Below are 19,523 nucleotides of genomic sequence, written 5' to 3' on the forward strand. Positions count from 1 at the left end.
ATGTGGTATGATTTGCATGTCTCAAGTGATTCAAAATCAAGTGAGTCCAAACGGTCCATTTGCATGGAGTTTCTTCATGCATATACACCAATAGACATGGTTCGCATGTCTCAAACTTTTCAAAAATGAGTGAGTCCAAAGATCCATCAACATGGAGCTTCTTCATGCGTTTTATACCGATATGACTTAAGTGGCAGTGCCACAAGTAGGTGGTACTATCATTACTATCTTATATCTTTTGGCATGAACATGTGTATCACTACGATCGAGATTCAATAAACCATTCATTTTAGGTGCAAGACCATTGAAGGTATTATTCAAATAAACAGAGTAACATTATTCTCTTTAAATGAATAACCGCATTGCGATAGACATAATCCAATCATGTCTATGCTCAACGCAAACACCAAATAACAATTATTTAGGTTTAACACCAATCTCGATGGTAGAGGGAGCGTGCGATGCTTGATCATATCAACACGGAAACACTTCCAACACATATCGTCAGCTCACCTTTAGCTAGTCTCCGTTTATTCCGTAGCTTTTATTTCGAGTTACTAACACTTAGCAACCGAACCGGTATCTAATACCCTGGTGCTACTAGGAGTACTAGTAAAGTACACATTAACACAATGTATATCCAATATACTTCTATCGACCTTGCCAGCCTTCTCATCTACCAAGTATCTAGGGTAATTCTGCTCCAGTGGCTGTTCCCCTTATTACAGAAGCACTTAGTCTCGGGTTTGGGTTCAACCTTGGGTTTCTTCACTAGAGCAGCAGCTGATTTGCCGTTTCATGAAGTATCCCTTCTTGCCCTTGCCCTTCTTGAAACTAGTGGTTTCACCAACCATCAACAATTGATGCTCCTTCTTGATTTCTACTTTTGTGGTGTCAAACATCGCGAATATCTCAAGGATCATCATATATGTCCCTGATATATTATAGTTCATCACGAAGCTCTAGCAGCTTGGTGGTAATGACTTCGGAGAAACATCACTATCTCATCTGGAAGATCAACTCCCACTCGATTCAAGCGATTGTTGTACTCAGACAATCTGAGCACAAGCTCAACAATTGAGCTTTTCTCCCTTAGTTTGCAGGCTAAGAAAATCGTCGGAGGTCTTATACCTCTTGACGTGGGCACGAGCCTGAAATCCCAATTTCAGTCCTTGGAACATCTCATATGTTCTGCGATGTTTCAAAAACGTCTTTGGTGCCTCAATTCTAAACCATTTAGCATTACGCACTGAACTATCATGTAGTCATCAAAACGTGTATGTCAGATGTTCGCAACATCCACAGACGACGTTCGAGGTTCAGCACACTGAGCGGTGCATTAAGGACATAAGCCTTCTATGAAGCAATGAGGACAATCCTCAGTTTACGGACCTAGTCCGCATAATTGCTACTATCAACTTTCAACTAAATTTTCTCTAGGAACATATCTAAACAGTAGAACTGAAGCGCGAGCTACGACATAATTTGCGAAGATACATGATCCGAGTCAACTAGGCCGTGTCCGATCATCACGTGAGACGGACTAGTCATCATCGGTGGACATCTTCATGTTGATCGTATCTACCATACGACTCATGCTCGACCTTTCGGTCTCTTGTGTTCCGAGGCCATGTCTGTACATGCTAGGCTAGTCAAGTCAACCTAAGTGTTTCGCGTGTGTAAATCTGTCTTACACCCGTTGTATTCGAACGTTAGAATCTAACACCCGATCATCACGTGGTGCTTCGAAACAACGAACTTTCGCAACGGTGCACAGTTAGGGGGAACACTTTCTTGAAATTATTATGAGGGATCATCTTATTTACTACCGTCGTTCTAAGTAAACAAGATGTATAAACATGATAAACATCACATGCAATCAAATAGTGACATGATATGGCCAATATCATATTGCTCCTTTTGATCTCCATCTTCGGGGCTCCATGATCATCATCGTCACCGGCATGACACCATGATCTCCATCATCATGATCTCCATCATCGTGTCTTCATGAAGTTGTCTCGCCAACTATTACTTCTACTACTACAGCTAATGGTTAGCAATAAAGTAAAGTAATTACATGACGTTTATGTTGACACAAAGGTCATAAATAAATTAAGACAACTCCTATGGCTCCTGCCGGTTGTCATACTCATCGACATGCAAGTCGTGATTCCTATTACAAGAACATGATCATCTCATACATCACATATATCATTCATCACATCCTTTTTGGCCATATCACATCACATAGCATACCCTGCAAAAACAAGTTAGACGTCCTCTAATTGTTGTTTGCATGTTTTACGTGGCTGCTATGGGTTTCTAGCAAGAACGTTTCTTACCTAAACAAGAACCACAACGTGATATGCCAATTGCTATTTACCCTTCATAAGGACCCTTTTCATCGAATCCGATCCGACTAAAGTGGGAGAGACAGACACCCGCTAGCCACCTTATGCAACTAGTGCATGTCAGTCGGTGGAACCAGTCTCACGTAAGAGTACGTGTAAGGTCGGTCCGGGCCGCTTCATCCCACAATACCGTCGAAACAAGATTGGACTAGTAACGGTAAGCATATTGAACAAAATCAACGCCCACAACTACTTTGTGTTCTACTCGTGCATAGAAACTACGTATAGACCTAGCTCATGATGCCACTGTTGGGGAACGTAGCATAAATTCAAAATTTTCCTACGTGTCACCAAGATCTATCTATGGAGTCATCTAGCAACGAGGGAGGAGTGGATCTACATACCCTTGTAGATCGCGCGCGGAAGCGTTCAAGAGAACGGGGTTGATGGAGTCGTACTCGTCGTGATCCAAATCACCGATGATCCTAGCGCCGAACGGACGGCACCTCCGCGTTCAACACACGTACGGAGCAGCGACGTCTCCTCCTTCTTGATCCAGCAAGGGGGAAGGAGAGGTTGATGGAGATCCAGCAGCACGACGGCGTGGTGGTGGAAGTAGCGGGATTCCAACAGGGCTTCGCCAAGCGCTGCAGGAGGAGGGAGATGTGTCATGGGAGGGAGGAGGGAGGCGCCAGGGCTTAGGTGTTGCTGCCCTCCCTTCCCCCCACTATATATAGGGCCAAGGGAGAGGGGGGGGGCGCAGCCTTGGCCCTTCCTCCAAGGAAGGGTGCGGCCAGGGAGGAGTCCATCCTCCCCAAGGCACCTCGGAGGTGCCTTCCCCTTTTAGGACTCTTTCTTTCCCTTATCTCTTGGCGCATGGGCCTCTTGGGGCTGGGGCCCTTGGCCCATATAGGCCAAGGCACACCCCCTACAGCCCATGTGGCCCTCAGGGCGGGTGGCCCCACCCGGTGGACCCCCGGGACCCTTCCGGTGGTCCCGGTACAATACCGGTGACCCCGAAACTTGTCCCGATGGCCGAAATAGCACTTCCTATATATAATTCTTTACCTCCGCACCATTTCGGAACTCCTCGTGACGTCTAGGATCTCATCCGGGACTCCGAACAACTTTCAGGTTACCGCATACTAATATCTCTATAACCCTAGCGTCACCGAACCTTAAGTGTGTAGACCCTACGGGTTCGGGAGACATGCAGACATGACCGAGACGTTCTCCGGTCAATAACCAATAGCGGGATCTGGATACCCATGTTGGCTCCCACATGTTCCACGATGATCTCATCGGATGAACCACGATGTCGAGGATTTAATCAATCCCGTATACAATTCCCTTTGTCTAGCGGTATTGCACTTGCCCGAGATTCGATCGTCGGTATCCCGATACCCTATTCAATCTCGTTACCGGCAAGTCTCTTTACTCGTTCCGTAACACATCATCCCGTGATCAACTCCTTGATCACATTGTGCACATTATGATGATGTCCTACCGAGTGGGCCCAGAGATACCTCTCCGTCACACGGAGTGACAAATCCCAGTCTCGATTCGTGCCAACCCAACAGACACTTTCGGAGATACCCGTAGTGCACCTTTATAGCCACCCAGTTACGTTGTGACGTTTGGCACACCCAAAGTATTCCTACGGTATCCGGGAGTTGCACAATCTCATGGTCTAAGGAAATGATACTTGACATTAGAAAAGCTTTAGCATACGAACTACACGATCTTTGTGCTAGGCTTAGGATTGGGTCTTGTCCATCACATCATTCTCCTAATGATGTGATCCCGTTATCAATGACATCCAATGTCCATGGTTAGGAAACCGTAACCATCTATTGATCAACGAGCTAGTCAACTAGAGGCTTACTAGGGACATGGTGTTGTCTATGTATCCACACATTATCTGAGTTTCCTATCAATACAATTCTAGCAATGGATAATAAACGATTATCATGAACAAGGAAATATAATAATAACTAATTTATTATTGCCTCTAGGGCATATTTCCAACAGTTTGGCCCGGATGTTGCTCCCAGGAGTCCCCGCGCGAAGCATCTTTCTCCGACGGACTTGGATCCGCCGCCGCCCCCACCCCCCTCCCCACCCCCCCCCGTCGACGACCCCTCCCCCTTCAGTCACCTGACCTAGTAAGCTCCAGATCGAGCAGGCGAGGCGGCGGCCATGCGCTCCCAAACCCGCGACCAGGCCACGGCCTCGGCGGACGAAGCTGCTCGAGTTCGGCGCCTCCCCTCCCCTCCCCTCTATGTGGTTCCGGGAGAGGAGAGGGCCGAGCGGCGTTAAAAACATTAAAAATCCATATGAAATAATAATACATAAAAAACATGAAAAAGGAAAATTATAACTATAAAAAACATCAAAAAATTTATATGAAATAAAAAACATAAAGAAGAAAAAATATAAACTATTAAAAACATTAAAAAATAAAAAATATAACTATGCCTACAGCTAAGCCGTCGGCATAGCTGCGGCCATTGGGGGTGTTTCACACGGATCGCTGACGTGGCATCTATGCCGACGGCAGCCGTCGGCATAGAATGCCTTATCCCCTCGCTCACCGCCCTGGCCACTCGTTCTCCCCTAGCTAGCTGCCCCCGACCCCGACCATACCCGAACTGCTCGCCACCGCCGCCGCCGACTCCCGGCCCCTTGTCGCCGCCGCCGCACTCGCCCCCGTCCCCTGCCGCCGCCCACTCGACGCCGCCGCACTCGCCCACGCCCCCTGCCGCCGCCCACTCGCCTCGCCCGTGCCCCCTGCCGCCCCCACCCGCGTCGCCGCTGCCCCATCCCACTCCACCTCGTCCCCTGCCGCCGCCGCCTCACCCCCCCGACTCCCCACTCCTTGCCGCTGTCGCCACGCTCGCCCCCGCCCCCTGTAGCCGCCCACTCCACCCTGCCCCCTCGCCACCGCCGCCCCACTCGCCCCTGCCCCTGCGTCGCCGCTTCCCCACTCGCCTCCCACCCGCGCGCGCGCCGCCGCCTACTCCACCTCCTCCCCTGCCGCCGCCGCCCTGCCCCGCCCCGACTCCCTGCCTGCTCCTTCTCTGGTGAGGTGAGTTAGCCTTCTTTTTTTTTAATTTATTTCATTTGTTAGATGAATGCCACTGTTAGATGCATGAATGGATATTAGATGCATGGATGAATGGATATTAGATGTATATGCTAGATATATGAATAAAATGTAGTTTTTTGTTTTGTTTAGTTTTATTAGGTTTTTAGATGCATAGTAGATGATTTTTATTAAGTTTGTGAATGGATGTTAGTCAAGTTAACAAATGTTTTACACACTTAGTTTGTTAAATATAGATGAATAGATTTTGGTTAAGTTTGTGATAGATGGATGTATATTGGTCAAGTTAGTATTTGGTCAAGTTAGTGTTATGGTCATGTTGATTCATATATAAGAAGCAAATCGAGGCACTTGGTTTCTAAAATACTTAATAAAGATTTTTTTGCAATTTGACATGTCGATTCATAATGTTGTGCCAAATGGTTAATGTGAGGTGAAGACCTAATTTTTTTCACTTGATGGAATTAACAGGATTTGTGGTGTTCCCATCTTCGTGGAGTGACCGTCGACGTTGGAGGTGTTGGTCCACGATCGTCCCTCCTTTGATCGACTACATCCTCTACATCGGAGGGTGAGCAACAATTCCATGACCTCGTCCACTTTTTTTCCATGTCACTAGATTAAATTTTCACATCAAGTCGCGTAACCTAGGTCTCCTGTCCAAAAGGGTTGCATCGATAAATATGCATTCAATTGCATATTTATCACCGCAGCTCTTTATTGTCCAGCGCTTTCCAAGTACAGCCCGAGGATGTGTAGATTGGGTACGTTGTTCATGCTCTACCCCGTGCCGAGATAGGATTTCGGCGGCGCCTCCCTGTTGTTCTCCGGATGCACATTCTCTCGGCATTTTGCCGAGACGTGTATTTGGAGAACAGCGGGGAGGTGCTGCCAAAATTTTGTCTCGGAATGGGGTAGAGCATGGACAACGTACTCAATCTACACATTCTCGGGTGGGATTAGGACCCATCTTTACCTATTAGAGATGTAGGTGGATTAAATGTCGTTTCTCGTCAACCTTATAAAAAATAAAATATTGATGTGAGTAATTTAAATGAATCCTTAATTTTGTTGTGTGGCTTCCAATAAAGCAGAGATGGCAGATAATCAGTGGATGTATAGTGGGTTTTTCCGTCGGAATCAAGTAACAACAGAGTGGGTCAAGAAAACTGATGTGTTTTTGAAAGAGATATTCCGTAGTCCAATGAGGATGGTGCCAGAATGCCCGTGTGCCAGATGTAAGAGACGTATCCGCAGAGATAAGAGTGAGATGACTAAGCACCTTCGCACGCATGGATTTATGCCCAACTTTAATATGCCGATAAACTTTGCCCAGCGGGACTGTGGTAGAGAGGATGTGATACGACAACGCGTTGCTGCTTATGAGGATGATGGGGTTAGAGACATGCTAGATGATGTCTTTGCTGCACAGCCAACACCTCCGTCACATTCAGCGAATGAACTGGAGGAGCCGGAGGAAACCGCAAAGACCTTCCTGGAAATCTTGGCCTCGTCAAAGAAACCTCTCTATGAGGGTGCCAAGCTGTCTGTGCTGGATGCCATCTCGCAACTGATGGCAGTCAAGGCTAAGTACGGCTGTAGCCGAGGTTGCTTCGAAGCATTTCTGGGAGTATGGGCTAACAGCCTGCCTGAGGGCCATGAACTGCCGAAAACCATGTACGCTACGAAGAAAATCATGAAGGCGCTCTCCATGGACTATGAGAAAATACATGTTTGTCCAAAGAATTGCCTTTTGTTTAGGCATGAGTATGCGGATGACAAGTACTGTAGGAAGTGCGGTTCCTCTCGGTATATTGAGGTGGTCGATAAGCATGGTCAGAAGCAGCAGCTAAAAATCCCTGTGAAGGTTCTTCGGTATCTTGATTTTATAAAAAGACTGCAGCGCCTTTTCATCACTGAGGAGTCTGCCAAAATGATGAAGTGGCACAAGGAAGGGAAAAGGTACAATCCAAAAAAAATTGTACATCCATCAGGAGGTGAAGCATGGAAGTCATTCGATATAGAGTACCCGGAGGAAGCAGCCGAGGCTGGGAATGTCAGAATTGCTATAACAGGTGATGGGTTCAATCCATATGGTATGTCGTCTAATCCATACAGCTGTTGGCCCGTATTTGTTATTCCGCTCAATCTCCCTCCCGGCGCCATAATGCAACGCAAGACCATGTTCCTGTCGCTTATAATTCCGGGGCCTGAATATCCGGGGAAGAATTTGAGTGTGTTTATGCAGCCGTTGGTGGATGATTTGCACCATTCTTGGTACTTCCCGAGGTTGACATACGACCGACATCTGCAGAAAAATTTCTTGATAAAAGTTTGGCTACAATATTGCATGCATGACTTTCCCGGTTATGCCCTATTCCGCGGATGGTGTACAAGTGGAAAGATGCCTTGCCCAGTGTGCATGCAGGCCTTGATTTTCATTTGGCTAAAGAAGGGTGGCAAGTATGTTGCGTTTGACCTGCATCGACAGTTCCTCCCTCCAGACCATCCTGATAGGGAAGACAAGAAGAACTTCACAAAAGGCAAAGTTGTCCATGAAGTAAACGAGATTCCAATGTTTTCTGGTGCGGATGTGCTTGCTCAGCTGAAAGCTCTTAAGCCTACCGGTGAAGGGAAAGGCAAAGTCAAAGGCAAATCCACAGGCGAAGACGAGGGCGAGGGCAAAGGAAAAGGTAAAGGGAATTTTTTTTAAGGATATGGTGAGACGCACAACTAGACTCACATTACCCCCTTCACGCAGCTTCCCTATTTTAAGGACCTCAAACTTCCATACAACATAGACGTGATGCACACCGAAAAGAATGTCGTAGAGTCCCTTTTTCACTCGATCCTCAACATTCCTGATAAGACAAAGGATAATGTTAATGCTAGAGTTGATCAACAGAATATTTGTGATAGACCACGTCTACACATGCAGCCTCCCACAGGCAGTCAAAAATCTTGGTTCAAGCCAGATGCTGACTTCGTACTTAAAAAGGATCATAAGATGGAGGCATTCAAGTGGCTGAAACACATCGTGAAGTTCACTGATGGTTATGCGTCGAATATAAGTAAGGGGGTCAATCTTTCAATGGGCAGAGTGACCGGGCTCAAGAGTCATGACTATCATGTATGGATTGAGCGGATTATGCCGGTGATGGTTCGGGGCTATGTTCCCGAGCGTGTTTGGCGTGTGCTTGCGGAGTTAAGCCATTTCTTCCGCACGCTTTGTGCTAAAGAAGTATGTCCTGAGAAGATAAAAGAAATGCATAAGAAGGCACCGGAGTTGATATGCAAGCTAAGAGAAGATCTTCCCGCCAGGCTTCTTTACTCCGATGACATATCTCATTTTGCACCTCCCTAACGAGGTATTGTTGGGGGGGGGGCTGTGCAGAATCATTGGCAGTACGGCCCTGAGAGACAGAACAAGCATCTGAGACAGAAATGTGGAAACAAAGCTAAGATTGAAGCTTCCATAGCTGAGGCAGTTATCCTAGAGGAGGTGGCAGACCTCAGGACGACCTACTATCCGGACCATGTTCCCACGTTGCACAATAAGGTGTCTCGATACAATACAGAAGAACCCAAGTATAAACCCAAGTTGCCTCTATTCATCGGGCAAGGTGGTAGGGCTGGATGCTCGAAACCTTATCTCATGCCACGAGATGAATGGGAGGATGTCATGTTCTATATCTTTCACAACATCAAGGAAGTTGAGGATGAGTGGATGAGGTAATACCTTTGCACCATTCTTTTAGTCAATTCGTTATGTTCACTTTGCCTAGTTCTTATTGTAGTCGATTCGTTGAAGAAGAATGGACGGGAATGTTGCCTCCTACTGAAGCGGAGGCACTTGCTCTTCTCCGAAAGGGTGCTGATGGAAGGAAAAATTTCGTTGCGTGGTTCATGGAGAAAGTAATTTTTCACACTTCCCTATTACCTATTTCAATTAAACTCATGCACCCTATAATTTCAATTAAACTCATGCACCCTATAATTTCAATTAAACTTGTAGGGAAATGATCCGACCGAATCAATGGATGAAGAATTGAGATGGGTTTCCATGGGTTTTGACCCTGTCGTCATGACATGCCAAAAGTATGATGTGAATGGGTATCGCTTCCATACAGAGGAGCACCAGAACAGTCGGCCTGATCCCAAAACCATAAATACCGGAGTCTTCACTGAAGGAGATAATAAAGTAGATTACTACGGAAGGGTAGGAAAAATATACGAGCTTACATTCAAACGTGGCCGTGAACACCTAAGTCTCACTGTGTTCAAATGCCGATGGTTCGACCCCAAAAAGGGTCTGAGACATATGCCTTCTGTTGGTTTAGTTGAAGTTAAACCATCAACCATCTATGCCAGAGCTGATCTCTTTATCGCCGCTACCCAGGCCACACAAGTATATTATCTGCCTTACCCATGCCAGAAAGAGTACCTAAAGGGTTGGGAAGTTGTGTTCAAGGTGTCGCCGTATGGTAAGCTACCGGACCCGAATGATGATGATTACTACAACATAAACCCCATGACATACGAGGGAGTGTTCTATCAAGAGGAACAAGATGACGTGGTCCGAAACAACGAGGCTGGTGACTTGGGTTATGTTGACCTGGACCCAAATGACGATGACGCGCGGATTGATGGTGAGGCAGTTGTGAATCAAAGAGACATAATTATGATTGAAAAGTTAAATGAAGACGCTGACGATCAGGAAGAGCCTCCACCTCCGTCAGACAACGAAGAAGATATGCGTGATAGTGATGATGAGACCGGTCCACAAATAGATTACAATAGTGATGATTCATATGGGTTCTAGAAAATGTAAGTTCTTTTAATGATCATTACAATAGTATGCTTAATGTGCTCTTCTGGTATTAATGTTTTTCCTGTATGCTTGTTTAATTGATATCCTTACTAATTGTTTATTCCCTTCTCAATGCAGGTTTGCTAATCATGGGCAAGTCCAGCGGCGCCAGTTTCCTCGGTAAATTCAAAGGACTTACTCGGAGTGGACGAGCCCACAAGGTTCCCTCCCGACTACGCGAGGATGACACCTCACAGGGAGGTGGAGGGGTCGGGGGAGGAGACCCTAGAGGAGGAGGCGGTGGGGGTAGAGCCCCTAGAGGAGGAGGTGGGGGGAGAGGCAGCCGGGGCAAAAAACTCCGGGCCGTGTCCGAAATAGGAGGGTCTTCTTTGATGCCCTCCTATACAGAGGCACCTTCTGAGTCTGAGGAGGAGGAGTATGTTCCTGATGGCGAGGAGGAGGAGGGTGAGGAGGAGGAGGGCGGGGAGGAGGAGGGTGAGGAGGAGGAGGGCGAGGAGGAGGAGGGCGAGGAGGAGGAGGCCGAGGAGGAGGGTGAGGAGGAGGGCGAGGAGGGTGGAGGGGATGTTGATCCCGAGTTGTGGGGTGACTTGCCACCGGGTGCTCCGCAGGGGTGGCTGCATGGTAATGCCGGACTACCTACACCACCTTCTATCGAGGAGCACAAGTGGCTCATTGAACCTGTGGGGACAGAGTAAGTGCCTCTCAATCATATCTTCAACACATGACAACATTTTCTTATTGTACACATGGCAATCATTTGATTCTTTTGCAGAAACTGGATCCTTCGCGGAAAGGGCCATAAACCGAACGGCCTTATCACTGTCCTGTTGAAGGAGTTTTGGCCTGGCCTATTCTGCCCGCGGCCAGACAGGGACCCGCAGCTGCGGGTTTTGGCCACGAGCTGGGCCCACTACGAGGCTTGCAGCAACGCGGAGTACGGGATGGCCGCTAAGGCCGTGATCACCAAATTTTGGGTAAGTTCTCTTCTGAATCACTTGTCTTCAGTTTCATTCATAGTTTATCATTGAATCACTCAACTCATGCCTTGTTTGCTTCTGGTTTATGCATGATTGCAGCAACTCTATAGAGTTCTTGACGAGCACAAGGCCAGAGCCGACGTGGTCTTGCTTGCGGCTGCGAAGAAGAAAGCTCGTCAGTTGCAGTACGAGGTGCGCTGGGTTGCCGTCTCGCAGTACTACCACATCTACCTGCAACAAAAGATGACCAAAACTCAAGCGTAGAGGCAACGACTTACCTTGAACAGGGAGCAGTTCATGATGGTAACTATTACTAACTTATCATTGTTTCAAGCATTCAACTATATGTTTCGTGCTCACATGTCATGCTTCCAAAATTTGCATAGGTTGTTCCTCGTTGGTGCTATGGAAGGCATGATGGATGGGCGAGTTTGGTGGATAGGTGGCTCGGCGACGATGCAGAGTTTGCTGCCAAGAGCATCAAGGCTCGGGCTAACCGTGGAAAAGACGGGACACACGGCCAAGGAAACAGGAACCACTGGGGCTTCAAGGCCATGAAGGTATATCTATATGCATGATGCATTTTTGTTCTTCTTTACCGTCATGTTCTTATGTATGGCTAACTTCTGTTTGACGTTGCAGGAGGACAAGTTGAAGAGGCCGCTCTCAGACATTGAGTCGTGGAAGCTGGCCCGCGAGCGGAGTCATCCCAAGGAGGGCAAGAGCCAGTACTACGGCAAGACCGAGGAGCACCTAGAGTCTTACACTCAGCACTATCAGAAGTTGCATCCGAATGTTCCTGTTCCTGAGGTCGCCCAGTCTCAGATCGACGACACGACGGTGGTGGCCATCCAGGGGAAGTCACATGGCCGGTATCCATGTTTCGATGGCTTGATAACTCCTTCGATCTCATACACACGGCTTCGGTCTACTAACCCGAGCTAGTTAGAGAGTACGGGGCGTTCACAGACTCCCTTAGCCCGCCAGCATGCTGTAAGTACTTCCCCTTTATCTTTTTCTCTCTAGCATTCTCAGTTCATTTTCAGCATTGCTCACTTAGAAACAACCTAAATTATGTAGGCATATAAGGCCTTTGTCGAGCATAGGAAGTGCGAGAGTACTTGCAACGAGTGAAGGCAAATGGTGATTACAACCGTCAGATGATGGCGGTTAGTTTTGCCCTCTTAAAACCAAGCTAAATTTTTGCACTTTCATTCCTTCTGACCTTCTAGTTTGCTTGTTTAACTAACATCCAGGCTATGTTGGCGTCTTGGAGTAACCGCACGGATCCACCACAAATGGGACCCCCACCACCACCTACGGGAGAACCCCCACACGTGCCGACGTTCGATGAATGGGTGGCATTAGGCAGTGATGGTCCGGTTAGTACATTTGCCTAACTACTGGCAAACTAGTTCTCGTTCATTCAACACTATCATATCATATTTACCATTAGAATCTTTTCTGAAACATGTAGGGGACCGGTGGCTCGACTACTGCTCCGTCGACCCCAGTCACTCCGATCTGGCAGAGCGATGGTGGTCGCGGTGGCGGTTTTGGCAGAGGTGGTCTTGGTGGTGGTGGTTTTGGCGGAGGTGGTTTTGGCGGAGGTGGTCTTGCTTGATGTCGATGATGATTTTGTGCATGTGGCCGTTGTGCCATGCCTTTCATGTTGCTACTTTTATGATGTTCCATGTCTTGCACTACTTTTATGTTCATGAACTTCCGCCGGTGATGATCTTTAGATGATGATGATGAACTTGACTATGTTTAGATGATGATGATGAACTTGAGTATGTTTAGATGATGAACTGTCATATTTCTGCATAATTCCATATTATTCTGCTTTGAAATGCTGTCAAATGAATTGAAAAAGAGAAAACAGGGAAAATAAAAAAAATAAAAAAAACTATGCCTACAGCAAAGCCGTCGGCATATATAAGCCCAGGAGTTACCAGGGCTTGCCACGTGGCAGATCTATGCCTACGGCAATGCCGTCGGCATAGATTTTCATCTATGCCGACGGCTTTGCCGTAGGCATAGCCCTGCCGCCAGGAGAAACCAGGGAAAGACTAGTTCTCGTTCATTCAACACTATCATATCATATTTACCGTTAGAATCTTTTCTGAAACATGTAGGGGACCGGTGGCTCGACTACTGTTCCGTCGACCCCAATCACTCCGATCTGGCAGAGCGATGGTGGTCGCGGTGGCGGTTTTGGCGGAGGTGGTCTTGGTGGTGGTGGTTTTGGCGGAGGTGGTCTTGGTGGTGGTGGTTTTGGCGGAGGTGGTCTTGGTGGTGGTTTTGGCGGAGGTGGTCTTGCTTGATGTCGATGATGATTCTGTGCATGTGGCCGTCGTGCCATGCCTTTCATGTTGCTACTTTTATGATGTTCCATATCTTGCACTACTTTTATGTTCATGAACTTCCGCCGGTGATGATCTTTAGATGATGATGATGAACTTGACTATGTTTAGATGATGATGATGAACTTGAGTATGTTTAGATGATGAGCTGTCATATTTCTGCATAATTCCATATTATTCTGCTTTGAAATGATGTCAAATGAATTGAAAAAGAGAAAACAGGGAAAATAAAAAAACAAAAAAACTATGCCTACGACAAAGCCGTCGACATATATAAGCCCAGGAGTTACCAGGGCTTGCCACGTGGCAGATCTATGCCTACGGCAATGCCGTTGGCATAGATTTTCATCTATGCCGATGGCTTTGCCGTAGGCATAGCCCTGCCGCCAGGAGAAACCAGGGAAAGACACGTGGCAGGACTATGCCTACGGCAAAGCCGTCGGCATGGATTTCTACCTATGCCGACGGCGCCGTCGGCGTACCTCTGCCACGTGGCGTCCCATGACTTGTCAGTGCTTTTGACGGCGCCGTCCGTTGTCGTCAGACGGAAAAACACTGCCGACGGCTAAACTACGCCGACGGTCTGACAAGACTACGCTGACGATATCTACGCCGACGGGTCTATGCCGACGGCAGCCGTAGGCATAGATCTATGCCGACAGCCCTTGGCCGTAGGCATAGACCGCGAGTCTGGTAGTGGATATGTAATTGGCAAAATCTTGATTCAAGCACTCGACGAAACCAATGTCTCTGACAGGGTCAAAACATCTATAGTCAACATCAGTCATGATGGGGCAATCCAGGTCTTTGCCTGTTCCATCCATATGGTAGTACTGCCCACGACCAAAGTTCTCGGAATCATCCGGGTGGTCAATTTGAGAGTTTTCAGCAAGACATGTATGGCATCTATCTGCAGTTGGCAGATGCAGGATCAGAAAAATTATTCGTTGAAGGAATATGAAAATGCAAAAATTTGCGAACATGTCAAGAGTATGTCCGCTAGGCCAGAGTTAACTGGTCTGAAAGTTTAAATGCAACCGCCTTCCAGCAGGGGCAGGCAACCCATTCACTGCTGCGACTAATACACGTTTTTTTTCAGTTTACCTACCACGACAACAATTATGGATGGAGGGAGTACATACCAGCCAGATAGATCCCCACTAAACTAGTGAATGAAGTTAATAATGTTGGGGAACGTAGTAATTTCAAAAAAATTCCTACGCACACGCAAGATCATGGTGATGCATAGCAACGAGGGGAGAGTGTGATCTACGTACCCTTTGTAGATCGACAACGGAAGCGTTTGGTTGATGTAGTTGTACGTCTTCACGGCCCGACCGGACCGATCAAGCACCGAAACTACGGCACCTCCGAGTTCTAGCACACGTTCAGCTCGATGACGATCCCCGGATTCCGATCCAGCAAAGTGTCGGGGAAGAGTTCCGTCAGCACGACGGCATGGTGACGATCTTGATGTACTACTATCGCAGGGCTTCGCCTAAGCACCGCTACAATGTTATCGAGGACTATGGTGGCAGGGGGCGCCACACACGGCTAAGAATAAGATCACGTGGATCAACTTCTGTCTCTCTGGGGTGCCCCTGCCTCTGTATATAAAGGACCAAGAGGGGGAGGCCGGCTGGCCACATATGGCGCGCCAGGAGGAGTCCTACTCCCTCCGGGAGTAGGACTTCTCCCCCAATCCTAGTTGGAATAGGACTCTTGAGGTGGGAAAAGAGAGAGAGAGAAGGAAAGGGGGGCGCCGCCCCCCTCTCCTTGTCCTATTCGGACTAGGGGGGAGGGGCGCGCGGCCCAGCCCTGGCGCCTCTCCTCTTCTCCACTAAAGGCCCACTAAGGCCCATTACCTCCCGGGGGGTTCCGGTAACCTCCCGGTACTCCGGTAAAATCCCGATTTCACCCGGAACACTTCCGATATCCAAACATAGGCTTCCAATATATCAATCTTATGTCTCGACCATTTTGAGACTCCTCGTCATGTCCGTGATCACATCCTGGGACTCCGAACAAACTTCGGTACATCAAAATGCATAAACTCATAATATAACTGTCATCGTAACCTTAAGCGTGCGGACCCTACGGGTTTGAGAACAATGTAGACATGACCGAGACATGTCTCCGGTCCAATAACCAATAGCGGAACCTGAATGCTCATATTGGCTCCCACATATTCTACGAAGATCTTTATCGGTCAGACCGCATAACAACATACGTTGTTCCCTTTGTCATCGGTATGTTACTTGCCCGAGATTCGATCATCGGTATCTCCAATACCTAGTTCAATCTCGTTACCGGCAAGTCTCTTTACTCGTTCCGTAATACATCATCTCACAACTAACTCATTAGTTGCAATGCTTGCAAGGCTTATGTGATGTGCATTACCGAGAGGGCCCAGAGATACCTCTCCGACAATCGGAGTGACAAATCCTAATCTCGAAATACGCCAACCCAACATGTACCTTTGGAGACACCTGTAGAGCACCCTTTATAATCACCCAGTTACGTTGTGACGTTTGGTAGCACACAAAGTGTTCCTCCGGCAAACGGGAGTTGCATAATCTCATAGTCATAGGAACATGTATAAGTCATGAAGAAAGCAATAGCAACATACTAAACGATCGGGTGCTAAGCTAATGGAATGGGTCATGTCAATCACATCATTCTCCTAATGATGTGATCCCGTTAATCAAATAACAACTCTTTTGTTTATGGTTAGGAAACATAACCATCTTATTAACGAGCTAGTCAAGTAGAGGCATACTAGTGACACTTTGTTTGTCTATGTATTCACACAAGTATTATGTTTCCGGTTAATACAATTCTAGCATGAATAATAAACATTTATCATGATATAAGGAAATAAATAATAACTTTATTATTGCCTCTAGGGCATATTTCCTTCAGTCTCCCACTTGCACTAGAGTCAATAATCTAGTTCACATCGCCATGTGATTTAACAGCAATAGTTCACATCACCATGTGATTAACACCCATAGTTCACATCGATATGTGATCAACACCCAAAGGGTTTACTAGAGTCAGTAATCTAGTTCACATCGCTATGTGATTAACACCCAAAGAGTACTAAGGTGTGATCATGTTTTGCTTGTGAGATAATTTTAGTCAACGGGTCTGTCACATTCAGATCCGTAAGTATTTTGCGAATTTTTATGTCAACAATGCTCTGCACGGAGCTACTCTAGCTTATTGCTACCACTTTCAATATGTATCTAGATCGAGACTTAGAGTCATCCAGATCTGTGTCAAAACTTGCATCGACGTAACTTTTTACGACGAACCTTTTTGTCACCTCCATAATTGAGAAATATTTCCTTATTCCACTAAGGATAATTTTGACCGCTGTCCAGTGATCTACTCTTAGATCACTATTGTACTCCCTTGCTTAACACAGTGTAGGGTATACAATAGATCTGGTACACAGCATGGCATACTTTATAGAACCTATGGCTGAGGCACAGGGAATGACTTTCATTCTATTTATATCTTCTGCCGTGGTCGGGCTTTGAGTCTTACTCAATTTCACTACTTCAAAATCTTGTCAAGGTATGTACTCATTGAAAAAACTTATCAAGCGTCTTGATCTATCTCTATAGATCTTGATGCTCAATATGTAAGCAGCTTTACCGAGGTATTTCTTTGAAAAATTGCTTTCAAACACTCATTTATGCTTTGCAGAATAATTCTACATTATTTCCGATCAACAATATGCCATTCACATATACTTATCAGAAATGTTGTAGTGCTCCCACTCACTTTCTTGTAAATACAAGCTTCATCGCAAGTCTGTATAAAACTATATGCTTTGATCAACTTATCAAAGCGTATATTCCAACTCCGAGATGCTTGCACCAGTCCATAGATGGATCGCTGGAGCTTGCATATTTTGTTAGCACCTTTAGGATTGACAAAACCTTCTGGTTGTATCATATACAACTCTTCTTTAATAAATCTATTAAGGAATGCAGTTTTGTTTATCCATTTGCCAGATTTCATAAAATGCGGCAATTGCTAACATGATTCGGACAGACTTAAGCATAGATACGAGTGAGAAACTCTCATCGTAGTCAACACCTTGAACTTGTCGAAAACCTTTTGCGACAATTCTAGCTTTGTAGATAGTAACACTACTATCAGCGTCCTTCTTCCTCTTGAAGATCCATTTATTCTCAATTGTTTGCCGATCATCGGGCAAGTCAACCAAAGTCCATACTTTGTTCTCATACATGGATCCCATCTCAGATTTCATGGCCTCAAGCCATTTTGCGGAATCTGGGCTCACCATCGCTTCTTCATAGTTCGTAGGTTCGTCACGGTAAAGTAGCATGACCTCCAGAACAGGATTACCGTACCACTCTGGTGCGGATCTCACTCTGGTTTACCTACGAGATTCGATAGTAACTTGATCTGAAGTTACATGATCATCATCATTAGCTTCCTCACTAATTGGTGTAGTAGCGACAGGAACAGATTTCTGTGATGAACTACTTTCCAATAAGGGAGAAGGTACAATTACCTTATCAAGTTCTACTTTCCTCCCACTCACTTCTTTCGAGAGAAACTCCTTCTCTGGAAAGGATCCATTCTAAGCAACGAATATCTTGCCTTCGGATCTATGATAGAAGGTGTACCCAACATTTCCTTTTGGGTACCCTATGAAGACGCACTTCTCTGATTTGAGTTTGAGCTTATCAGGATGAAACTTTTTCATATAAGCATCGCAACCCCAAACTTTAAGAAACGACAACTTTGGTTTCTTGCCAAACCATAGTTCATATGGTGTCGTCTCAACAGATTTAGATGGTGCCCTTTTAACGTGAATGCAACTGTCTCTAATGCATAACCCCAAAATGATAGTGGTAGATCGGTAAGAGACATCATAGATCGCACCATATCTAATAAAGTATGGTTATGACATTCGGACACACCATTACATTGTGGTGTTCCAGGTGGCGTGAGTAGTGAAACTATTTCACATTGTTTTTAACTGAAGGCCAAACTCGTAACTCAAATACTCTTCTCTACGATCAGATCGTAGAAACTTTATTTTCTTGTTATGATGATTTTTTACTTCACTCTGAAATTCTTTGAACTTTTCAAATGTTTCAGACTTATGTTTCATCAAGTAGATATACTCATATCTGCTCAAATCATCTGTGAAGATCAGAAAATAATGATACTTGTTGCGAGCCTCAATATTCATCGGACCACATACATCAGTATGTATGATTTCCAACAAATCTGTTGCTCGCTCCATTGTTCCGAAGAACAGAGTCTTAGTCATATTGCCCATGAGGCATGGTTCGCAAGCATCAACTGATTCATAATCAAGTGATTCCAAAAGCCCATCAGCATGGAGTTTCTTCATGCGCTTTACACCAATATGACCTAAACGGTAGTGCCACAAATAAGTTGCACTATCATTATTAACTTTGCATCTTTTGGTTTCAATATTATGATTATGTGTATCACTACGATCGAGATCCAACGAACTATTTTCATTGGGTGTGTAACCATATAAGGTTTTATTCATGTAAACAGAACAACAATTTATTCTCTTACTTAAATGAATAACCGTATTACAATAAACATGATCAAATCATATTCATGCTTAACGCAAACACCAAATAACACTTATTCAGGTTCAACACTAATCCCGAAAGTATAGGGAGTGTGCGATGATGATCATATCAATCTTGGAACCATTTCCAACACACATCGTCACTTCACCCTTAACTAGTCTCTGTTTATTCTGCAACTCCCGTTTCGAGTTACTAATCTTAGCAACTGAACTAGTATCAAATACTGAGGAGTTTCTATAAACACTAGTAAAGTACACATCAATAACATGTA

Source organism: Triticum urartu, chromosome 3 (assembly GCF_003073215.2).
Source record: "Triticum urartu cultivar G1812 chromosome 3, Tu2.1, whole genome shotgun sequence".
Lineage (NCBI taxonomy): Eukaryota > Viridiplantae > Streptophyta > Magnoliopsida > Poales > Poaceae > Triticum > Triticum urartu.